At 46.9% G+C, this 25,815-nt stretch overlaps 1 protein-coding gene across 5 annotated transcripts in view; it reads right to left on the bottom strand.

Moving 5' to 3' along the window:
- The window catches only part of ST7 (suppression of tumorigenicity 7), a 140,003-nt gene that overhangs the window by 75,729 nt on the left and 38,459 nt on the right, over positions 1-25,815 (bottom strand). The gene's annotated exons all lie outside the window — the stretch shown is intronic.

The following is a 25,815-nucleotide window of genomic DNA, read 5'->3' on the forward strand; positions in this document are numbered from 1 at the left end:
AGCCCAAGTGGAGATAGAAGTGAAAAATGCAAGGCTAAATTAGCTGAACAAGATGCACCTGATAAACGAGAAGCTTGTGTGAGAAATAAAACCAGCCCAGGTCTTAGTGTAACCTCTGGTCTCAGCCCTGCTGTTGGCTCAGTCTCACACTGCATTGGCTCCAAATTGAAAATTCAAAGTCTGTGTGAAACATTCAGCAGTGTTTGGAAGCACCCACATCTCGGTCCAGCCTGGGACCTGGGAAAGTAAATGTGCATTCACCTGCCTGAGTTGTACAGGGGAGTACCAAGCAGGTGACCGCTGCATCCCCACGTTTCAGCAAATGACCCTGCAGAAGTACCCAGCATGTCATGCCACATCAAGCTGCAGGCAACTGACAGCAGCTGGACTGCAGATGCCACGATAGAGAAAGCAGATTAAGAAGAAAACAAAAGCGTTTCTCTGTGATGAGCAGGCTACGTTCTCATTTTTGCACTGTTTTTCATGTGCTGCCCTGTGAGAAAGATGCTGAGCCAAAGGGAGCGCACGCCTGGAGCATGGCTGGTCCCACTGCACCTTGCACTTCCACAGCCGTGCACATCGGGGTCTCGAGCACAGGCAGGGAATGGCTGGAGTCTTTGCAAGTTCCCCCCTCAGCTCTGCCTTGAGCTATGGGAACTCCAAGTTCCTCAAACATCAGGCTAACATAGCCCAAATCAACCTCCTGCAGTCAGAAAATAGTTTTGAAAGCTGGGTTGGGCCGGTGGTGAGTCACAGCGGTGAGACCACCTCAGGAGCTTCCCGTTCTCTGTGGGACCTGAGCACGGAGCAAGGGCTTGCTGCCTGTCCTTGTTTCTGAATGCAGCAGGACGCTGCGTAACCTCTGAGCACTGCACTCGGCAACCAGAGAAGGCCATGCTGTAAAAATAGGCAGTCAAAAATGCTTTGTTACATCCACTTGTTCCTATTCTGTCCACATTAGTGCACCTCAGATCAATAACCATGACCACGTTCATCCTCAGATTGTGGTGGTAAATTATGATAATCATTGTATTGGACTTTTTTCAACTCCTCTTTAATTTGACCTACTCAGATCACCCTTGAAAAGCTGTATTTGAAGCTACACCTTGCCATGTTTTTTCCTAACGCAATAGTAAATTTCTGTATCTCTTTTTGGTTTTGTTTTTGGAGTGGGGGGACCTCAGCAAAAAGATTGAACAGCTCTGGGACCTCACAACTGCTCGCTCCCCGGTTTTTCCTACACCTGTAGCTGGGAACCAGCTCCCTGCCTAACCCTTGAAAGAGAGCAACAGGAAAGTGATCTCCGAGCATGCAGCACTTGGACCAGACTCCCATCTGAACACACACATCTGAATGAGCAACAGCATTGGCAGAAAAATCCAGAAGAAGAAAACTTTGAGAATGGCAGGATGCCAAAATCAATACAGCAATATATCCAAAGCAGGGCCTCGTATAGAAAGCTCAAGGAGGGAACACAAAATTATTGTGGGAGACTACTTGACTTAATGCTTTCCAAAAGGCCACCTGGCTCAGAAACAGAGAGATTCGGGACCTGCTAAGTGTGTTTAAGCACTCGGAGTTGTGGCATTTAAATGACCAACAAAACCCTCATTGCTCATTATTCGGAGCACGAAATACTGCCAAGGGCTGCTGACTTTCTGGCTGGAAGTGCCCATCAAAGAGATGTACATCGGGATAGACAATACTGGAGCAACATGCAATTTGCAATGAAGTTTGGGTTCTGCTTCCAGCTCCACGGCTGCCTTGCCTGTGAGTCTTTGAATGCAGTGCTTTGGGGTGCTGTTTCTGTGCCTTGGGAAGACACCCCAATAACATTTTGAATCAGCAGCTGCCTTTGCACTCATTTACGGCCATTGATTTCTTCACCTCCACAGCACAACTTCCTAAAACACTGGCAAAGTGAATTTCTCAGGCCTTCTCCAAGGACTGGGGCTGGTACTACCTTTCTCCAAACCCAGAAGGCATTACAGAAAACAGCTGATTACATCCAAGGAAAGGTATTTCATTTAGTGCCTTCCAGCAGAGCTGATCCTGACCCACCCTGTCCCAGCACAGCACGGCAGTCAGCACTACGGTGGTCCGTAACGCTGACATGCCAGCTGGCACCATGTACAGGGACCAGAAGATGAAGTAGGGCATGAGAGGGTATGCAGAGGTGATTGAAACAAAAAACTAACACAACTTTGCAGCCTTAAAAACTCCCTTGAGCAGAAGGAGTGAATGCTACAGATAACCTGCTGTGTTGGGTTTGGATCTCCCCGTATTTGTTTACCACCTCTTTATTTTTTTTGTTACTTTTTAAAAATGGAAGTAGCTCCCACAGGAGATTACTGAGCTCCAGCCACATTAGCACTGTCAAGGAATGGGTCCCCTGAAGAGCTCTTTTTTCATGTTACCCAATTAATATTTTACTAAAGGGTGAAAAGCTGCCTCCGAGCAGAAATATCCCAGTTCAAACTTTGAAAACAGGAAACCTCATCAGCCAGGGGAGGTAGGGAAAACCACCTGGGCTTGTTAAGGCACTGCTGCCTGAAGGAAACCTCAGCTGAGGGAGTCAACGGGAAGGAGCGTGATGCCTGAATACGTGCTACAGCTCACCAGCAAAGCCAAGCACAGAGGCAGTGCTGGCAGCAGAGGCGCCAATAGGTCTGCAAGCTTGAAATAGGATCAAGAGATATTACATTTTGTAGCCGTATTAAAAATGCATTCGGTTAATATTCAGCGGGGAAAGATTTGTTGACTTCTGCAGGAGTATATCAATAAAGAAATATTACATTAACCCTTTCCCAAAGGCACTCACAACTTTCTCAGTGAAACATAAAACATAACACTAAAAAAAAAAAAAAACACAAATGTTTTTCAAAACCCAGATTTTTTTTTCCCATTCACAAGGCCTTTGCCCTGAGGATGTTTAATTTCTGGATGAAATAAATTAATCCAATCTTCTTTTATCTGGGAATTGTGAACATGGCTTTGTGGGAAAAATGCATCTCTTGAGTTGGGGATCTTATGACAGACTTTTAGGCTTCTCTAGAGTGGTGGTTTCCTTCTGCTGAGGACTAAGACTCCTGAAGAAACTACTCCAGGTTTGCTGCTCATGAAGCACATTGGTAATTTGGATAATCAACTAAATGCCACAGAGCCATTATCTTTTCCCTAAAGCTGCTTGTTGTTTTGGAATTGCAGGAGCTTTCCCAAGTCAATTTAATAGTCACAGAGGTAAATCGCTTGGAGATAAGTTATTCTCAAGCCACAGCTAGAAACCCATGACACAAAAGACTTACAAAGATATTCAAAATATTTTTGATACTATGCTTTATGGACAGAAAATGGTCCTGTGAGGAAAAAGAAAAAAGGGAAGGCAACAGGATCCTGTCTAGAGGAATGAAGCCCTCTTGTCACCACCTGCCCATCCCACCGCTGTCAGTGCTGTGAGAGAACACCAAATATGTCAATACACGTCAGGAGACCCAAAACACCACAAAACGAAAACGCAGCAAACATCTTCCACATAGTGCCATTTTTGGAAACACAGGTGAATTACAGAGGAAGCCGGGCTGGATGAGTGTTGATGAGGCAACACCTGACAGACTCAGCGGCACGGAAAGGCAAACAGCAATTACAGCGGGCCCGTCCCCGCTGCCGCCATGTTGCACTCCGGCCCTGCTGTGGCGCACGGTGCCCTCATGGCCGAGGGCCGCACACCATCCCCCAGCACACCTCCTTCCTCCACCACGGCTTGCTGGGCACGTACCGCTCCTACCCTGCGGTCTCACTTCACGGGGAGCCAAGGGATTTCTTTCCAAGCCTTGGCGACTGAATGAGCAGAAAAAAAGGAAGCAAAATCAAGAAATGAAATGAAACAAGCCTGGGATTCTCCAGTAACAGCCATAACCTCATGTTTTTCTCCCTGTGTGGACCACTGTTTCTTCCTCTGTTTTGCCCTGAGGAGAAGAACATTTTTTCCCCACTGTTGTTCTCCTTTCTTTGAAAGGTTTATCTCCAGAAGCAGCTCACTCAGCTGATGGGGATAGCACAGAGGCTTTGATAGCTGAGGGGCTATTTCATATTGCTTGCTGGAGGTCAGCATTAGCGGGCTCTGAAGTGCTCCAAGCACCCCCAAATCATTCAGGTGCCCTTATGGACACCAAGGACTGTATTCTGTGTGCCTGTATGTCTTTGGGGTGCACCTGAAGTTTGAGAGGTGTGCGAGTTCACTCCCCAGCACACAAGCTACCAGCACACAAGCCCATTCTCACCTTCCTTCATGCTGCAGCAGCTTTAAAGCTTCCTTTTGCCTTCATTTCTGTGACGTACATCCACTTGCTTGCCTTCACAGCAGCTCCTTCCTATTCTTCGAGCTCTAAATTATTCATCCTGGCTGCCATCTGGTTCAATTTAATTTCCATTTGCAATGTCATTTGAAAAACGCAGAGCAGATACATCCTCCTATCCTATCTGCATGCCTTGGAAATGGCCTCAGACAGGAGAAGAAACCAGAGTGCAAAACTTCTGTTTATGTCTTTTCTGCCAGGAACAGATGACAACACCTATTTCTGAAGAAATCAGCATAAATTGCTACTTTTCTGCATACAATCGAGTCAAACAGTGATGCGCCAAACGTGTATCTAATGCTGATGGGCAAAATCTCCACTCAAAGTCCCCACTGACAAAGAACAATTTATTTTTCTCAGTAAATCATTTTCCAAAGCTTTTCGTAGAATCAGATTTCCTTACACTTCAGCTGAAAAGTCAGGAAACGGATTGCAAGAAAGTGGCTGATGAGCAAACAGATTTGAAGGAGAGGAGAGGATGACCAGGAAATACAGTGGCTTATTTTATTTAAAGGAAGAATGAAATAATTCCTTTACCCTTGAAGGAAAATAATCTTGTTCAATAAAAGGAAATTGCTTCACTGCAACTGCTATATTGCAAGAACAAAATCCACTACCGGTTTCTGCACTGCCTGGCAGGGTTCACACACCAGGGTGCAATGCCCAGGTGAGGGCCAACGCTGCCCTCCCTGCACAAGGGCCATCAACCAGGGCTGATGGCATCCAGAAAGCAGCAAGAAGAGTGGTTCAATCCTGCCTCGTGGCCTTGGGTTACATTGTCCTGACCCCAAACCACGCAGACACAGGCACTGGAGTCCTGTCCAAGCACGGGCATTCCAGCTTTCAGCACACGTTTTAAAAGGCACATGCCTTAGAAAGAGAAATTGGGAAAAGGTTAAAAACAATTTAGTGCTCAGGGCATGAGGTCTAACTCTGCTCCCTTGCCTTTCACCCAGCACACAGCACCTTTCATCCAGGAGGTGGTTGGGATGGAGATGCTCTGCGCTGCAATGGCAGTAACAAAATTCACCGCTCCGGTTCAAGTGATAGATTACACATGCTGCACCTTACCTAACAATTTCTGACCCACAATTCAAGAAGTAAAACAGTAGAAGTTGATCAGAATCCATTTTCTAATGCCAAAAAAAGGGTACCTGGCAGAATGTACATTACAAGAAGAAAAACCAGAATTCACCTCTATTTTTTTCTTCTTCCTCCAGTTCACCTTCCCCCTCTCCCACTTCTTTCTTTCATGTGATACTGAGCCATAGGCTCAAGATGGTTTCCTCGCTAACCGTTGTTTAAAATGGTCTCCCCAGGGGGAGGATTTTCAGCCCTGGGATTTAGCTTCCCACCCGCAATTAACAGGAACGGCAGCTAAGCAGCTAAACCCTTGTGCGAGCACTTACCCACACTGTTACTTAAGCTGGTGGTTTTCTTCTTGTTTTATTTGTTTGACCAAGCCCAAGAACTGTCCCAGGGCTGTGTGCTGCAGGAGCAACGTTTTCAGGGCAGTCCTGCACCCAGCCGTGCACTGCACCCAGCCGTGCACTCAGGTTCTTTTGTGTAGATGCTCACTTGTTTTTAGGCTCATGACCTGGGGTGGGAAGGGGCCTTTCTTCCCCTCTCCCCTTTTTCTGAACCATAAAAATGGGATAATTCACAGCCCTATTTCAAGGTACCAGGACATTATCAGCCTGAAGTCACTTAACAGGCTGTTTTTCTGTCTCCTGGTGAACAGGAAAAGGTTGTGCTGAGAACGACAGATGCTGCATGAAGAAGATAACTGATCTTACTGATGCTATTTTTTATCCCAGTCTGTTTGCTTGGAATCTCTTCTGGATGAATGTTTTCAGCCAGCCAATTTCTCTGTTTTGACCTTTCCCACAGAAATAAATGAAAAAACCTTCCAATAAATTAGACTTCTGCTATCCATTTTCACATAAATACTGTTTTCCCTTTATAAGGTATAACACTGTGAAAAGAAGCAGCAAATGAATACAATCATCGGTTTGGATTTTATAAAATGATCAGAACTACGGGAGCTAACTGAGAGATGCACCCCAAGATCTGGTTCTCCTTCCTTTGTGCTCATCTATACGTCCTGTTTTTACATTTCTAGTCTAGTCTGAAGCCTACAAGCTGGGATTCACTGCAGCTGCTGGAGTGTGTAGCACAGCAGTGCTGCCTTCTGATGTAAAATTAATGAAGAATGACTTCTGGATACCTAATAAAAATGACTTTATTAACAAAGTCTTATGTGCAGAAACATGCACCTTGCAAGGACATCTGGGTCTCTTGTGCCACCACCCTTCCATGAGATTACAGATTCTTCCAAATCTCACGTCATTTCTGTCTTCAGGCCATCAGAGCCACAAAAGCTCTGCTAGCACAACACAGAAGGCAGACTTGGCAGTGCTACATTAACGTCTGGACTTGACCTCAGAGGTCTTTTCTAACCCAAATGATTCTATGATTCTAAAACCCAGTGGACAAAATAAAGCCTCCATAAGCAGAAAACCTCAGAGCAAAAAGGAAACAGACTGAGTGACATGGCTTCTGCTTCAGAAGAGATCGCATGCCTCTAGGTTCATTTGTGTTGTTTTTTTCTTTTTTCTTTTTTTTTTTCCAAGTATAACAACTGCTATAAGGAGATTATCCCTTCTAATAAACTTTGCTTAGCACTTTAGTATCCTTTCCATTGTAGATCTCAGCATACACTGCTAAACATAATGTGCATCAAATTCACATTTTAGAAGGGGAAACTTAGATACAGAAAAGGCTTGTAAACATTGAGTCTGCTCTCATGTGAGAATCATAGGAAAAATCCACCTACACACTTTGAAGCCAGGGGAATTTTTGCTACTGCCATTGGCAGGACCGGGATTTCACCCTAGCAATGTGATGCCTCTTCCATTTGTGTGAAGTCACAGAACCGTAGGTTATATGGCTATCGACTCCCCTAAAATCTCATCCAGGTGAAGTCATTTTGATGTTCCTGTTTCCAGAATGCTGCTATCCCTACAGCAGCAATTAAGCAGTTCCAGCAGAACACATGGTTCTTGGGTGATACCCTTTACCTTGCACATCAGCCACATCCACTCACCAGAAGAAAGCATCATCCGTGCCCTGATGCCAGGCCAAAATGATCTTACAGCACCCAGAAAGACAGACCTGGTACACACAAACACCTGCTTCAGAACTGAGTCCATTGGTTTTTACATCTGCTCATTTCACTTCCTGTGTTGTTACTAGACTTCACATCACAAGAATCTTTTACCAGTAAAAAAGCAGGAATTTCCCCATTTCCTGGTGCATCTGGAGAGCTGTACAGGTCCAAACCCAGCACCCTGCAGGGATGTCTCAGGGCACACAATGCAGCCCAGGAACCGCACAGCCCTGGGATAAAGCTCACAAGGAAATGTCCTTCTTCACCAGCTAGGACATCAGAAAGTCCTTGGGAGACACTCACACAGTTGCCTTCTGCCTAAGTTTACAATCAGGCTTTCGAGATCCTTTAGACATCTCCTACCTGAGCAAAGAAACTCAGAAGTGTGGTCCTCCCATACTTGATAATTAATGGGCAGGCTGGAGCCCGCTCTACTCTGCGCTGGTGCGGCCTCACCTTGAGTACTGTGTGCAGTTCTGGGCACCACAGTATAAAAAGGACATGAAACTGTTGGAGAGTGTCCAGAGGAGGGCTACGAAGATGGTGAAAGGCCTGGAGGGGAAGACGTACGAGGAACGGCTGAGGGCACTGGGCCTGTTCAGCCTGGAGAAGAGGAGGCTGAGGGGAGACCTCATCGCAGTCTACAACTTCCTCGTAAGGGGGTGTCGAGAGGCAGGAGACCTTTTCTCCATTAACACCAGCGACAGGACCCGCGGGAACGGGGTTAAGCTGAGGCAGGGGAAGTTTAGGCTTGACATCAGGAGGGGGTTCTTCACAGAGAGAGTGGTTGCACACTGGAACAGGCTCCCCAGGGAAGTGGTCACTGCACCGAGCCTGACTGAATTTAAGAAGAGATTGGACTGTGCACTTAGTCACATGGTCTGAACTTTTGGGTAGACCTGTGCGCTGTCAAGAGTTGGACTTGATGATCCTTAAGGGTCCCTTCCAACTCAGGATATTCTATGATTCTATGATTCTATGATTCTTTCTTTATGTCACCGAAAGCTTGAGATGCATTTATTTACGTAGCTAGCTGTTGCTTTCTGAAGAAAATGCTGAAAAACAGTACATGAAGATGCCACCTTCACAAAAAAAGCTTGAAAAGGAAATTTGTTTTACTGAGACCTGCAACTGCAGCACTCTGTTCATATCTGATGGATTTACCTCCCAGTATTTTCTCCAGTCTTCCCCTTGCTGCAAGCCAGAACCTTCCCATCAGTCTCCATGGCGATCTCAGTACTACACAGTTTGGAGCTGTACCTTTTATTTGCCCAGGCTGTTTTTCACCTCCAGAACTTAATTTCGTATCTTCTCGCATCTTCCTCGAGACCAGCCTAGCTGACCACACAATGAACACCCTCACCCATTCCTCAAACAGATGCTGGTAAAATAAAACAGTGCTTCTCCGAGCTGATCACAATTCCTGGCTTTGGTAAAGCAACTTTATTCTAGAAAAATTTCCTCCTACAAGAACAGTCTGATTTTCCAGGTGTTGTTTTTTTTAACCTGGAAAATCCGAGGGGCTCTAAAATATACAAATAAAATAAACTGGAGACTCTCTGCCCTAACTGAAACATTTGCAGGTTATACCCCTTATAATTAAAAATAATGGTTTTATCTATATGGCTTTCTCTATATACCAATGAAAAGTATTTTAAGGTTGAATGAACTACAAGTACGAGCGATAACAGCAACCAAAAATACAAAATGTTCCATTCATCAGTATTTTGTTTCCCATGGAAGAAACAATAAGGCTTTTCCCAATCCTTTCAAATGCTTATTCTATGTATAAGTGTGCGGCAATCTGAACTTATGTAACTTAGATGAAAACATATCATTAATTAAGCAGATTATCAGCCCCTTTTGATGAGAATATATTTCTCAGGACAGTGAGAAGCAAACATAGGTCAAGATTTTTGAAAATACTTTAAAATTTTAGAGACTTACATTAAGACACTTTAAAAACTTGAAATTTGAGGAACAGAGGAAAATTTGAGGAACTCATCTCCATTAGGTTCCCTTGTGGAGTCTTAAGTAAAGCACCCAACAAAACAAGATTTAAAATAAAATAATCATTGTGAGTTAGTTTTGAAGAAAAACTTGTTTTGTTGTTCATGGTAGAGCATTTACTGGTTGAAAGGGGAAAGTAAAAAGAAAACCCAACAGCTAACAACCATCACTCAACCCCTCTAAGAAGATTTTTTCAGCCTACATTTAACATGGATCTGAAAACCTGACACTCCAAAAGATGCAGGAAACACCTAACCCTGTAACAAGGTGCGGTGCAGAGCACCCTACATGACTGCTTACTGTGAGGTGCCATGCCTTGTGAAGACACTCATCTCCACCCAAGACAGCAGCAAATCCCTATTAAACAGCTGGAAAGACTAATTAGCTCAGTGTTGACGAACAATATTGCTTTGGTATTACTCAGCCAGCTCACTTGAAGCTCTCTCCACTGCACAATATAGACAAGGCCTATATCCAAATCATAAAACAACTCAAAAAAAAGTCACACCCATATTTGTATGAAATGTTAACAATTTTCAGTCTTCGTAGGCATAATTAAAACTTGTGTCCTGTATATGCTTTTTTTCCTCTGGAAAGAAATAATGATCTATCATTTTAAGGGAATCAAAGCATATTTTTGTGATTAGCATCTGACAGATTTCATTAAAGTCGGGTTTCTTTGGAAAGTGCTATCTATAATTCTGTTTAATGTAGAACTCCCTCTGTGCATTTTATATGTGTTGACAGTGAGCATGCTTTTATTTTCCCTTTCTAACTTTTCTAACAGTAAATCTGTTTCTAGTATTAAAGAGCAACGCACTGAAACGAGCAGAAGTGGCATGAATTCTGTATGTAAATTTAATGTTTGCAATACCTTATACAATATATGCATGTGAATTTAGGGATTTGGAATTTCATGGAGCTATCTTATGGCTCCTTTCACTAGAGCTGTCCTCATAGCCAAAAGGGCTCCTCAGAAGCTGCCCCAGACCTACACCCTCGTGGCCCTTCTGCTTCCCATGGGGACACGCAGCCACCGCCACCTGCTCACACCATCCCTGGAGCAGCACAGCACATCTGGCCATGGACAGCCCGGACTTCCCACCACGATGCCAAGTGCTGAGCTAAGAATGATGAACTGTTTTTTTTTTCCCCACTGCTAGGAGAAGATTCGAGGTGGTGCCCCACTCAAATTTGCATGTCTTGTTCACCGAGCAAGTTGCAGCCACTGGCTAACCACAACTCTACTAATTCCCATCTTTGAGTGCTCTTTCATTTAGCAATTCCTGCGGTTATCGTAATTACATTTCAGGGCTCATTGGCTGGGAACGTCAAATGATGTGACAGAAAGGGAGTAACGCTCAAGCAAAACTTCTCATCTCTAAATGTCAAATACAGAAGAGTGTGCCACGAGTTTGCACCAAACGAGACTGCCATTTGTAATTCTGTAGCTCGCTGTGCATAGCAATTGTTCCTTCCATTCTGTTCCTTTTTCTCATCACTACTGGTTAATTTGTTATGCTCTGGTCCTTCACTATACTGGACAGTAAGAAAATGGCACACCAAGACAAAGCATGCCAGAATTTTAAGTAATTTCTACAGACTTAAACTCAGATCTTCAAGAGACCTTTCTTCCAAGGGTCCTGGGGTAAACCATGCTCAGCATCTGGAATTTCTTACTTGTATTTTATCAGCATTATTCAGAACTATTATCAGTAGCAATATCTATAAGATTGATTAATCACCATCCTTATTTTGATTGCAGGAATACAGCTGTCTGCTTGGGACCAAACTTGCACTTGCAGCCTTCAGGGAGCTGTCAGGACTTTCCATGTGGCTGACCCTACTTTTACCACTGGACAGCCCTAGAAATATAACCTGATATGGAAACTGATGTTCTCCCCGACAGGAGTTAGTTCTGTTTTTCCCTACCAGGGAGGAGGCAGAGTGATGCTTGAGTCCATGTAGGGTCGAGAGAGAAGAATTTGTTTTGGATCAGGCAAAATGAATGATGGAGGAAGCTGTTTGTGCCAGCACAGTAATAGATGACTTTGAATACCTACGTGGAAGGCACAGGCTGTTGCTGTGCCCGGTGCTTCCCCTTCTCCCAGAGCTGAGACTAGTTACAGACAGCAGCAGCAGATGCTGCCAATAAACTTAAAAGGAGAAAACGGAAGTGGTAGGAACAGAAATGCGGTGTCACATAGAAAAAAACAACGAAACAACAGGAGGAGCACCTGAAAACACAGCACCTTTCCTTCCAGAGAAGGCAGCCGTGTGGCTGCAGTGCCCCCCTCCCTGCGCAGAGGGCTGCAGCCGCTGTAAGGGTGCAAAGCTCACAGCACATCCCACAAAGCCATAGAAGGAAGGAAACCAGTAGCATTGCTTAACAGCCTGCTTGTTTTACGGTCCCGTGGATTGCCAAGCAACTAGGCTATAGCAAGTCCCATATTTAGGGGGAGAAATGTTTGTCTTCTGTCTGTCCCTGCTTGCGAATGGCAAATGGAGGCAGCTCCTGAGGCAGACGATCCGAGGACAGCATGTTCCTCCAGCCTGGCGCCCGTGCTGCCCAGCAGCCAGCATTAATGACTGCACCAGTTGACACGTGTGCTTCACCAGAGTCTGAGTTTGTCATCGTCACTGCGACTTCTGATCTCAAAACAAAGGAAAAAGACCAGAAATGTGCACCGAAGCCCCTGCGGTTACTCAGCTACCTGAGAGTGCCATGTTACTTATCGTAAGCAGATCCTTTTAGGACTGTACCAACTACAACCCCTCATGGCAAAGAGCTGCCCAGGCACGTGCATGCCAAGCTGTTCGGGATGACACGGGGTACCTGGAACACCGGCACACTACAGGAACAGAATGCCCCCAGGAGAACAGCCGGAGGCCAGGGGAACAGTCCTAGGGCATGTGAAATGGCTCTGGATGCCTCGTTTAGGCAACTGACCTCAGTCCCAAATGTTCTCTTCATGTCTTGCATTCTTCAGCCACATGAGCTATCAATAGGAAAGGGTTAGCACTGCAGTTAAAAAGCACCGACATGAAAGTGTTACAATATACAGTGGGTTCGTTTGGGAGTCCATCCTAAATCATTTCTGAAGACTAAAAATGCAATATGCATTTCTTCTGAATACAAGCAGATACTGAAGCTTCTCACCCAAGACAACTGTCTGTAAGCACAGTGCTCAAGCCCAAAATAAGGTGTGGTTAGGGCAAATGGCAGGACGGATAACACTTCAAGGCTTCACGCAGTTGGGTCCCCAACCCAAGGCATCCTACTGCTGAAGGATGACGGTGCAGCACCAAAACAAGCCTGAAGCCACACAGGTGCGAGGGGCAAAATGACCCCAGCCTGGGCCATGAAGCCCTGAAGCATCATTTCAGGGATAAATCTAGCTGCTCCATCTCAGCACTCATAGTCCTTAAGAGACATCTTATTATCTGGATGCTTTGACAGACATCTGTTATCTCCTTTAGTGGCTTTTCAGGAAGCAACTGACGTTACACCGAATATATGCCTTTTTCCATGGCTCTGCTCCCTGACATTGATGTTTTCCAGGATTCTGCCTAATGGTAAAAGAATAAAACTTAAGGCATGATGAGAAAATATAATCTAAATGTACGAGCAGTACCTCAGCTTAGACTGATTTCACTTCAACGCCCAGCTGAAATATTGACTAATGGAAGGAATGAGAAAGAACTGTTGAAATAAAAATTGCTGAAACCAATTTTAAGACTGATTCTTTTTGTAATTCGCTGTTTTACTCTATGAAACTGGATCAAATTAATGACAAAAAAAAACAGTATTTTCCTTGAATCTGAAGTGATACTGACAATCAAAGTAGAACCCAGCAATAAAAACATCCGCCGGCTGCTCAGAGCTAAATTTTGATTGGGATAATACTAAAGTGCCTCCATTTGGGAAATGACTACCTTTAAAGCCACTATTTTTACTTTCAGATTTACTAAATTTCATATCCTTGACTCAGTTCCTCTCTGTATATCCCAACATTAAAAAAGTTGAGAACAGAAACCCCCAAGCCTCCCCACCTGATGATGACTCTCAGCAGGGACTCGCTGCCAAGCAGCTCCTGCAGCTCGCCCAGAGGAGATGCGATCAGCGACAGGAATTGGCCGAAACACTGCACTGTGCAGAGATGTATTCGGATGAAACATGGGTGAAACTGCCCCTTACCTGTTAGAGATGACCTCTGCCTGTCCACCCAGAAAGCCCCACCGAGGAGAAGGCAGCACACCACCAGCAACAAATAAAAAAGAGATGGGTTCAAGATAAAAATATGAGAGACCACTCCGGGCCAAATAACTGAAGAGCATGTCATAGATAACAATAGCTGTTTTCTCTCCTTGTCTGTTTGCTTCCCTTTTCCAGTAGGACAGGCTGGTTTTAGCAGCTTACTGAGCTTTCTTACCTTTCCAGGGATTCTATCAGAAAAAAAATCTTTTAGTTTCAAAACAGATTCCTGCCCACTTTGCCACTGCTCAATGCCTCTCCATTAACTGAAAATGAATGGAGAGGTTTTGTCTACCAATACCCAGGACACTGACGTTCTCATGCCAAAGACCTCTCTGTAGCAGACTGAGCTTTCTAGACCCGGGCTGTCCACCAGAGACTGAAAAGTGGCCTTTGCAGATTTACTGAATTAATTCAGTGTACTTTTTTGTGCTCAGGTAACCTCATCTGGCTGCAGCAGAAAAGATGACACCAGGATTCCTGCAGCTGAGGAGGAGGCAGAGTATATCAACTTCCAGAGTGAACACTAGGCTTCCAGGGAGAATCTCAAACACTGACTGCCAGTCCAGTGTTGGACGTGACCACAAAGCACATGAACCAGCAAAATGTTCAGTGGCACTCGTAAAACCACAGAATGGTTTGGGTTGGAAGGCACACCAAAGCCCACCCAGCTCCACCCCCCTGCCATGTGCAGGGACACCTCCCACCAGCCCAGGCTGCCCAAAGCCCCATGCAGCCTGGCCTTGAGCACCTCCAGGGATGGGGCATCCACAGATGCTCTGGGCAGCCTGTGCCAGGGCCTCACTACCATCTTTACTAAGAATTTCCTCCTTATGTCTAATCTAAATCTGCCCTCTTTCAGTTTAAAGCCATTCCCCCTTGTCCTATCACTACGCCCTGGCACAGAGTCCCTCCCCAGCTTTCCTTTAGCCTTTAGGCACTGGAAGGCTGCTGTAAGGTCTCCCAGAGCCTTCTCTTCTTCAGGCTGAACAACCCCAACTCCCTCAGCCTGTCTTTGTAGGAGCCTCTGACCATCTTCATGGCCCTCCTCTGGACTAGTATTTCCATGTCCTTCTTGTGCTGGGGGCCCCAGAGCTGAATGCAGTGCTCCAGGGGAGAAAGCCTTGGCAGCTCTGCCAGTAACCTCTCAATATATATTCTGAAAACACAAGATTTTCAGAGTGTAAGGAAACCTACCCAGCAGGAAAACCTCAGCAGGGCCACGCTGCTGATGCTGAAGGGGTGATAGGGCTCGGCTCAGAAACCTGAGCTCTGACCACAAGTGCCCCCGGAGCAGCTGGGAGCTGCAGGAGATCGCCTCAACCAGCAGAGACCTCCGGCGCTTTGCTCCGAGCTCCGAGACGCCAGAAGGCCTGGAGCAGGCAGCTGAAAGGGATCTTACAGCTGGGAGGGGAGGCATCGCTAAGGAGGACACAAGTGCATTTGCTGTACTTGTTCATTAAAGAAGGGAGAGAAAAAAAAATAAAAAAAGATGCAAATTAAATGGAAATGCCTCATTCTGACAGGAGCTGCGAATAACACAGCAGCACACGGGGAGGCACAGCTGGTGCTCGGGCTCATTGCTACCACCCGGGCTGAATGGCGAGCAGGATTAGGAGCAAACCAGGCTAACACAAAGCAGCACCAGGCAGCTTCTGCCCTCCCACCCTCCCTCCCCAGCCCTGCTCTTTCTTGCTAACTGCACAGCTCCATCCCGCTGTTAATTCAGTGTACGACAGCAGGCTGCACCGAGCTGTGTGCAAGGTTAGGGGTTGGGCTCGTGCCCATTTTGTTACGGCACAGATTGCTGCCAGTGCTGCGGCGGGAGCCATCTGGGAGGAAGAGCAAATGCTCGGCTACTTAATTGGTGCTTTCAGTAAAATAGAGCACGGCCGGGATTGACAGACCCAGAGAAAATAACAAAAGCGGCCCTCGTGAAGGGAGGGAAGGAGAAAAGAGCCTGCCTACACTCCAGACTCTGAAAAGATCTGGAAATAAATAGGATTTGTGACAGCCCCCTGCACAGTGCTTAGCCTTTGGTGTTGCTGCTTCTCCAGCCCACTCTGAGAGACACTGCCCGATTTTCCCAACCCAAGCAGGAGCAGGGGGCCTGGCTTCATGGCACGATTCGTGGCACGTTCATGGCATGAACAAGCTCTTGTTCAACCAGCAGGTTGGTAACACACACTACAGCAGATGGACTATGCACCTCTTTGGATATTGGAGTAAAGGGAGACTGATACCTTGACTGGAATTTCTAAAATGGCCTCATTTACTAAAATTACTTCAATGGTATTTCCAGATTCTCTCTTTCAGTTTCACAATTCACAGATGTCTCCTGATTTCTTCACAGGAATCGCAGCAGGTCTTCGTTCATGAACGGTGGGCAGGATTGAACACCTCTTCGTATCTGCCCTCCCTACTGCTTCTCTCATCTCCCCCTTCAAGTATAGGTGCTCCAGCTGCCTGTTTGGCAGATCAGATTTTAGCTCTCACATTTCCCAACTCCCCCTAATTTGAGGATTTCAGGATCTTCCATGTTGCAGCCTTCCTTCTCTCCTCTGTTAGCTCATCACACCTCCCCAGTTTCCTTGTTGCTCAAGAAAGAAGTTGACCTGGCCTCCTCCTTCAGGTTCCCAACTGTTCTGCAGCTTATTTCAGTCTCCACACACAGATCAGCCAACACCTGATTTTGCAACAGTTTACATAATACATTTTGTGCTCTATTCCTGTTTTTGTAAAAATCTCAGAAGTTATTAAACCAGCTCAAGTTCAGGAATTAGATCCAGAGCAGAACACAGCTGGCAGGGTGTCTGGTATAAAGACTAGCTTTTATACCACCTCGGACAATGATTAAGTGCTGAACTGTTACTGGTAATGCCTGCATAAATCTGAGAAGGCTCTTCTCACCTCCTGCTCTCCAAACTGTTAATGCTCTGCCACCGTGGATCAATAAAATGTAGCTGGGCCTCCCCACAAGCCAGCATTTTAGGGAAGTGTGGCCATATCTACCAGTAGGGCAATTAACACCACCTAATATCCATTTTCTTGGCATCTTCCCAATATACAACATTAGCTTTGCAGAAACTTCACCAAAGGGCTGGCTGCATGGACAAGAGATCAAAGAAAACAAAGTTACCCATTTGTTATGCTTGGAAACTGTAGTTCATCTTCGGCAGATGTGAACTTCAAACCCTTTATCAAAGGTCATTCATGCATATTAAGAAACCTGAGAGTGTAACAAACAAGCCCATATTTCATTTGGAGTTCTAATAGCTACAAGAAATGTTAGGGAAGATACTAAAAACAAAACCAAGAAACAGTGTCATCATTTTTACAGAAATGTTACTTTTAAGCACTTTGACCGGTCTGCACCCACATTTTTATGCAATATAGTTCACAGCCATTCTTATTTCAGCTAAGAAAGCTTGTTCAATTAACCTTAAACCTACACCTGGTTAACTCAATCTAGTCCTAATTGAGAATCCACATAGTTTTCTTTTGTATCAGCATAATTAACCTTGTTTAAAAAAATCACACTTTTACTTAAACCTAAGGAAGGACAGTTACAGACAAACCTTCTCAGGGCTCACCTACAATTGCTGAGAAGAGGAATCACAGAAAAGACTGATCACATCAATCACCCTGAGCTCTTAAGAGCCCAGCACAAAGGGTTTTGACACCCATTTAGGACAAGTCTTTCATTGCTCGATACCATATTGACGTGGTGTTCCAGAGAAAAGGGGGCCAGCAGCAAATGGACAATGCCGAGACGTGACTGCAGTGACTCCGACCATACGCCAACTGCTGCTGTTGGCTTATTTTTGGGCATTAGCCTCCTGCACTAGCTGGTGTGCAATCACTTCCAGAGAAGCAATCAGATACAACATCGGTCCCTTAAGGCCATGTTTGGCCTTGGGCTCAGCTACGAGGCCCTGGAAAAAAAGCAACTTTATAAAGAAAAAGGAAGCCAACTCTACTTCTGCTCATCACTAGTGCCCCATTCTCCTTGCAAAGAATGAAAGCAAATGCCATGTTGCAAAATAAATGATATGGTGATTTTTATTATGTTGAATTATGGTAATTTTTTGAAAGTGTTCGAAACTATTTCTTGCAACACAATTGTTGTATCATGGTTATCTCATTCACCAATTATTTTAAAGTTTAGTTTCTCACATTGCTAATAACAAGTTCATTTTCATTAAGTATCAGTCTGAATGTGTCCACCAATAACTTTTGCTATTATTTGACTGGTCATCCTCATTTTCTTCTTCTAAATTATTTAATCCAACCAATTCTGTGAGCTTGGATGCTAGAACACAGAGGCACAGCCCAATAACTACTTCCCTTCGCAAGCTACTTCTACACTGAACTGACATAAAGACGGGACTAAGGGCCAGATTTTGGCCAACTTCATAAAAACAAACAAACAAACGAAGACTCAAAGTGATCAATAAGCTCTAGCAGCTGATTCGCAGAGACTAAGTCCTCATTTCTGGAAGGCAGCTTGGCAGCATGCCCCTGAGATACCTCCAGCCCTCTCCTGTCGCTCCACCTGCATTGCTGCTGGAGATGTGAGGCTACTTCAGCTTCCAGGCATGCTTAGACTTCTGGGCTCCACACAGGTAGGAGCAAGCAGAGCGGCTACCTGCTGCTGGGCTGCTGTGGAACTGGGCTTCCAGCTCCTGGAGAGAAGCAGTGAGACCACGGCTTCACATTGGCAGTCGCAGACTGTGTGGGGAGGTGGTTTCAGGCTCTTCATTTTTTTCTGAAAAAATAATATTCTGAAATAACTGGAAATGTGCAGCTACTGTTAGGCTGCGCCTCGCCCTGCTTCCAGACACACGTTGCTTTGTTCCCCTGGGAAGTGTTTATGTTCAAGGGGACATTATTAAGGATGGCAAGTCCCAACCGGAGCCTTTTCTTCTCGTCTTTTTACATAGTTCTGTGTGGCCATATATACAGTCTTTATTTTGTGGAGGAAACAACTGAATGTCACTACAGACACACAAACTGGGCCCAGCCCAGCTAAATGCCAGACACGTAGCTCGGCGAGCTCCTGGGCACTGCAAGAACCCCACATGTTTATACTTACAAGGACAACTCTAGAAAAATGTCTTGTGTAAAGACCTTTGGAAACCCGTTCTTTCCATGTCTCTCTGCATGGACAGATCGGCAGTGCTTTATCCTGGGTAGGCTTAATTAATTCATTAATTGAATCTTCTGGTCATTGTAGCTTTTGTATCCTTATGGGCTGGGGCAAAACCCACTAGTCCCACGACAGCATGGCAGCTGTACATCTGTACAGATGATAAGCCATACACTGTAAAGACGGTGCTATCCGTGTCTTATTTTATGCACTTGAGGATTCCTTCATCCCAGAGCCATCTCCTTGTGCAGTCATTACATTCGTGAAGCCTCAGAAAGAAGTCACTGGTAAGTCAGAGATCTTGCAGGGATACGCTCCCGTTTGTAGTGCTGCAGAAACCATCCTGCTGCTGACAGAAAGGGACACCGCCGTATCCCCCCGTACAATCTGAATGCACGAGGCCTCTCACATTTGGGTGGTTTCCTGGGGGAACTTCCACTCTTGAATAAGACGCTTTCAGCTCAGCTCTTGCTGCTTTTTTATCTGTCTGCTCATTTCCACCGTTCGGAGCTTTTTTCCATCCATCTGCGCAGGCAGCCTGATTATCACCCTCTCCGCTCTGCACATAATAATAACAGCTTATCTGGAGTTATCGCTGTGGACCACGCAAGCAGAGAATAACCAGGCTGATAAATGCTGCCGAGCTGCAGGAACACTCTCCCCGGCTTACTTAACCCTCTCGCAGACCTCCACCTCCGCTCACTGCCTGTAAAATTTCCAGGGCTTCTTAGCTGAAGTGCTTGGTTTCGTTTCCTTCTGGACAACAAGGAACAGCATGGGATCTTCACACATGACTCGACACATCTCTTTGCCCAATAATTCTGTATTTCTGATGTATTCTCTTCGATAATCTAAATCAAAGCTTGAATGTATTTTAGCATCCAACTGCTGATTTGAGTGACTCTTTATGACACCTGTGCAAATAGAGCAGCACAGCTTACTGCTGCTGAGACAGCCTTGGGTACCTTGCTACTGCCAGTAAGGAAGGCAATTAAATACTTCTTTCTGTCATGTTTCAGTAGTACTAATTATAACACCTTTTTGTTTGTTTGTTTTTACATTTGTGACCAGCAGCTTTTTCCTCATGCTCAGCTTGCCGAGAATCAGTGTGAATCAGGGTAAGTATTGGCAAGCCAGGGATTTCTGCAGTTCGGGTTCTGCTTGAGATGCTGTCTCCTTGCAGCAGTTTTCTCTGTTCTTGCAGCAGAGACAGACTCAGCTGCCATTTCCCGTGCTCCACGGAGCTGTAATACCTGCTCTTCTCCTTGTAATTCTCCTTCTAGTAGTGTCCTCATCATATGATCCCTTGCTACCCTTAAAAAATGCAGAGAACATGTAAAGTGAAGAATATGCGATCCCCTTTTTCTACTGCCATCTGTAACTGAGTACGTTTTCCTTTTGCTGCACTTGCATAAAACTGTACCCTCTTAGAAGTCCTCGATGCACCACAGGACAGCTACTTCCACGTTCAGATGAGTACAGAGGGAAATCCACACTTGCAGCAGCTTTCCAAGACTCAGTCCTAGCAAGAAAATCTAAGCCAGCATTTGCTGGCATGATGACATGCATGAAATCATATTCTCATTGTAGATGTAAAATCACTGGGCTAATGAGTGGCATATTAAATGTAAGAGCAGAAGCAAAGGGAGATGGACAATCTTTCCACTGGCATCTTCAAAACCTTCTCAGGGCATCTTAAGCTACAGAACTTCTAAGCACAAGTCACATTCTTCCAGAACTCATTCCTACCACTCTCTTATCCTTCTTCCCTGTTCCGTCAATCCTTTATAAAAGCTGTTTAAGGGTTATACAAATGGGAAGAGCCCCCACTGTAACTACATAATTCCTCTGAAAAGCTCACCAGTTTTGTACAGCTTCATTCTTGGCTCCTGCTTTAGGCTGAGCCACTGTCTGGCACACCTTGAGGGTCACCTCAGCATCCTTCATTTCAGTGCACTGAGGAAAGATCTTCCCAGCCACTGGATTTCTTGAAGGAGGTCATATATATCTGAATTTAATTTTGTACCACTGCCTTCGAGTCCCACAAGAATTTCCCTTCTAATTCCCATGTACTGATCAAAACACTTGATATACCTCAAGATGTTGATTCAAGACTAATCCACAAGGAGTCTCAGGACTCCTAAAATACTTTCCACATAATGCTGGGAAGCAATGGCACATTTCTTAGTCTAGATATAACGTGGGTCCACTCACATTCCTGGTTGCTGAGCATCATAATTTCATCTCTTAGCATAAGCTTCCTCTTGGCCTGAAATAGCAAAGACAGCCAATTTTCCACTGAGCTACACAGCGTAGCAAGTGTTTTTCTCTGTAGTTTTACAACTTAATTCCCTGTTATAGAGGCTCAGTACCCTGTCTTTTGCAATAAGGAACATAAAGGCTTTTCTAAGGTTCTTTCAGCTCTTGTTACAGATAGCGACCTTCAGATGAAAGGTTCTAACCAGAGGCGTTACATCGGTGTTTCACCAAAGAAGAAAGATACCTGCTCATCCCGAAACCTGCAATACTCTGTCTCCCTGAATCTCCAGTGCTCTCTTCATAGCACTTCCTAGATCTTTTCCTGGTGCTTCAGTGATGAGTACACTCTTCCAGCTAAGATGACAATAAAGGGCTTAATTGTTCTGCAAGTCATTTTTTTAGCTGGGCATTGACACTAATTACCCCCCAAATACATAAAACTCCAGTGCTTCTACACCAGCTCAAATTACAGGCCATGTACTGTACTTCCCATCTGGGTCATGTGGCCCAAAGGGACTCCAATAACCTCATCAACTGACCTTGGGCTGAAAGATTTATGCCCGTTTCTGGTTCTGTAAATCAAACTGGTCAAAGCTGAAGCTTGTTTTGATCTCCCATCATTTTGCAAACAAGCAGATGGGCTGAGCTGGTATCTGTCTTTGGATGTAGACTGGAAGTCGGTCCTGCTTTGAAGGAGGTGCTGGTCCCTTCAACATAAATTCTTCTGTGATTTTTGTCTTTAATTTGAAAAAATCTTGTGTCACCTTTAACCATCAAGGGCCTCTCTACTAATTATAGCTTATGATTTTAGTTATGGCAAGGACTGACTGTAATTAAACAATCTGGGGGAAAAAGTGGGGGGGAGGGTGTACCCCATTCACTGCCTGCACCTTCAGATTTCTTGCCTGTTGCAGAAACTCGCCTGTTAACTGCGCTGGAGATTAGACTTGTGTTCAATAACTTTCCATCAGACCCTTGCAACCTTCAAACCAACAGGACAGGAAAGGGGACTGAGGGCTTCAGGAACCAGATGCCAGATGGTCTGAGACTGTCAGGTGCATGAGTCAAATCCAGCTTGCAAGATGTCTCCATTCAACTTCTTTGGGAAGGAAGAAAGGGCAATACACACCTAAACTTTCCAAACAGCTGCATGCTTGAGGACAGCTCTAAGCACTGAAATCAAACTGCCATTAGCTCCCTTGCAGGTCGGGATGGTGAGAGGAGGTGGGCACACTGGCCCGGGACGGCAGCAGCCACATCCACCATCCCATGCAGCTGTGGAGCTGGGTCCTGAGCATCCCACCCTCTAATGAACAGAGGACATCACCTTTGGTCCAGCACTTGGCCATTCACTTCACAGAGATAGTCTCTTTTGAGCTAGTAGAAATTGCTCTTAATATCCAGCACTGTGGTCTCTCAATTCTCAGTGTTGACAGCTGCTCTTATGCAGGGTTTCATAGGACTGCTCTCCTGATGCTGTAAAATCACTTGGTGCGACCGTTCCCTGTTAATGCATTCTGGCTGGGAATTTGGAAAAAGAATAAAAAAGCCCAGGGACGAAAGCACTTTGTGAAAAGACAGACTAGAAGATAGTGCAAGCGGGCAGGGTTTCCATTTCCCTACAGAGATCACGGAGGCACAGCACGGCTGAGGTTGGCAGGGACCTCTGGAGGTCACCCAGTCCAACCCTGCTCAGGCAGGGACACCCAGAGCTGGCTGCCTATGTCCAGGCGGCGTTTGAAGATCTCCAAGGAGGAGACTCCACGACCTCTCTGGGCTCAGTGCTCAGTCACCCAGACACAGCACAGAGGTGCTGCCTGGTGCTCAGGGGGAACCTCCTGTGTGCCTCTTTGTGCCCACTGCCTCTTGTCCTGGCTCCATCCTCTCTGTACCCTCCCCCGAGGTATTTATAGACACTGACGAGATCCCCCTGAGCCTTCTCCTCCCCAGGCTGACCGGCCCCAGCCCTCTGCGCCTCCCACCCCAAGAGAGGTGCTTCCACCCCCTGACCACCCTGGTGGCCCTCCCACGGTCTCTTCCCAGCCTGTTCATTGCAGCCCCGAGCTGCCCACCTCTCTGTGGAGCGCTAGGTTAAGATACTATAGCAGGAGCAAGCCCAGCGGTAGGAAATCACCTCAGTGTCTCACAGCGCACTCGCAGCCTCCCAGCAGCGCTGGGGCATGTAATTCCCTCCCCACTGTGTCACTCTGCCTGCGCTACCTGAAGCACACGCGGCAGGTATGAAAGCAGCTCTTTGAGCACCTCCTCGCCAGCCCTGTGGGCTCCAAACCGCACCCTGCCAAGCTCCTTGGCAGCACAGGGAGAGATTTCGCAGAGCCACATTGCCCCAACCTCCCCCAGGACTGCCGAGCCCCTCCAGATGTGCTGCTTGTCCCGTGTCGCTTTAATTTGTGCTGTGGTGTCTCTCCCGTAGGCCTAAAGGTGGGAGTCAGAGGAGGGAGGTGTGCTGGCCCTGGGGATGTCACCCTCTTCTCCCTGGCCTCCTTCTCTCGGGGCCCAGCTCCTTCCAGCCCAAGGCCCCACCGCGTTGTTCGCGCTCCCCGGGTTTGGTGAGGCGCTGACACACTGCCATGACATTTCATGTTCAAAGAGATCTCACTCTCAACTCCATTTTTCATCAAAGTTTTCCCTTCTACAGACTCTGAAATGACCTGAGCAAGCGGATCCACCTGTCAGCTCAGTGGGAGAGGTGACACAGGCGGCCAGCTCGGCCCCTGCCACGTGCACCTCACAGCCCGGCACCTCACGGGGTGGGGACGGATGGGAACAGAGGCACCGAGGATGAACGACCTCCACCCCATGGGCCTCCCGTGGGGCTTACCAAGAGGGCACGCAATCGATGGAAAAGACTGAGCGTGACCACACGGGAGCTGCTACATCAGGGCCCGGCTCCCTGCACGGACATTTTCCTTCACAACTCCCCAGCCCGCAGCGTGCCGCGGGGTTAGCATCTGCCCGTACATCGCGTCCCGGCCCCGTCAGGTCGGCACTGCCCCATGTTTGTCTTTCCCAGCGGCCCGGAGGAGATAAGCACACGGCTGTGTCTCTGCGCTGCCCTGCACTATCTCCTGCCGCCCTCCTCACTGCCGTTAGAAGGGAAAAGCAAAAACAGAGCTGCTGGGGGGGGGCGTGTTTGGCCTTTGAAGTATTTGTGTTAATGAGTGACAGAGGGATCTAACCCGGGATCTGCTCCATGCTGAAGCCAAAGGATGAAGCGATGGTTTTTCTCGCTTGCTGTTTGGTTTTGGTTTTTAATCAGAGAAAAGAGTAAGAAAATGTGAAAGCCTCAGCCCCTAAATGCTAAGGGTAACCAGCAGGATGAAGGAGCTGCAATCTGCCCATTTCGTGCTTTTTGGGCAGCTGCAGCAATGGCTTCTGTAGTGTTTCCAAGGACCCGACGAGGCTGACTTTTATTAATTTACTTCAGCATTACACAGGTCTGCCCAGTGGACCCAGCAGGGTGCTGGCAGGACAGAAATATTATTAACCCTCAGCTGGCTGCACCTGCCGCCCCACAGCTCAGCAGCACGAAGGCAGGAGCAGAGGGGAGGCCAAAAAGCCCTCATTTTGACTCTGTTCTGCCCAGATTAGTTCCCATTCAATTCTCTTTCCCTAAAAGCAAACCCTCTGGTTCCTAGTGCAGCAGTGGCACTGGGCGTGCAGCCTGCCCCAGCCAGAGCACCCACTGGTGCTGCATTTAAGTCCTTCTGAGGGTGAATTAACACTGCTGGACCCTCCTGGGGGGCTGTAGGGACTGTTACAGCCCCTGTTACCTCGGTTTTCTGAATTCACTTAGGTGGGAGCCATGGGAACAGAAGCAGCCCCAGCTGCTGGCGGTACCGACCAGGCAGTGCACTGCGGCCGCCCCTCCGAGCCCGGCACGCCATTTATCGGGGCACTTGGTACTGCGGGAGGGGAGCCGGGAAATGAACACCGACCGCTTTCAGCTTCCCAGTGCCCGCAGGAGGCAGGTGCAGGGCTGATTTTATCTCACGGCATGCTAACAAGCACTCTGCACGGGCACACACCCAGACGCACACGCAGGCTGCTCATAAATTTGGCGGCGGCACCAGCTGCAAACGCCACACCGGGCATTTCTGCTCCTATTCTGCCAACCAAGGGCTTCGGAGGGGTTGGCAGCAACGCGTTGAGAGACGATTCTCAGAACAAAAGCAACCCCGGAGCGAATTTTGCTGCCAGTCTGCCTGACCTTGGCCGGGCTTTGTGCGGGAGGAGGTGGGGAGCTGCCACCCGGCACGGGGAGCGGTCAGCCCTCGGGGAGCAGGCTGTGACAGGCGGCAGGAGGTGATCCCGAGGTGTCCCTGGGCTCCCAGCGCTGCTCAACAGCAGCCGAGCTGCAGAGCGGGTCCCAGCCCCACGGCTCGGGGCTGTGCCAGCTCCCTGCCCGCCGTACCGCTGGGAGCAAGCCGCTGCTTCGCATTCGGCTCAGAAACGCCTGCATCACGCAGTGTTATGTCTGCAAAAAGCACCGTGGAAGGCAAACGTTTGGCGTTTTCCAAGCGGCAGATAATCACTGGATAAGGCAGGTCGCCCCACACAGCCGCACCGAAAACATAATTTATCCAAAAACCCTGTC

Source organism: Anas platyrhynchos, chromosome 1 (assembly GCF_047663525.1).
Source record: "Anas platyrhynchos isolate ZD024472 breed Pekin duck chromosome 1, IASCAAS_PekinDuck_T2T, whole genome shotgun sequence".
Classification (NCBI taxonomy): domain Eukaryota; kingdom Metazoa; phylum Chordata; class Aves; order Anseriformes; family Anatidae; genus Anas; species Anas platyrhynchos.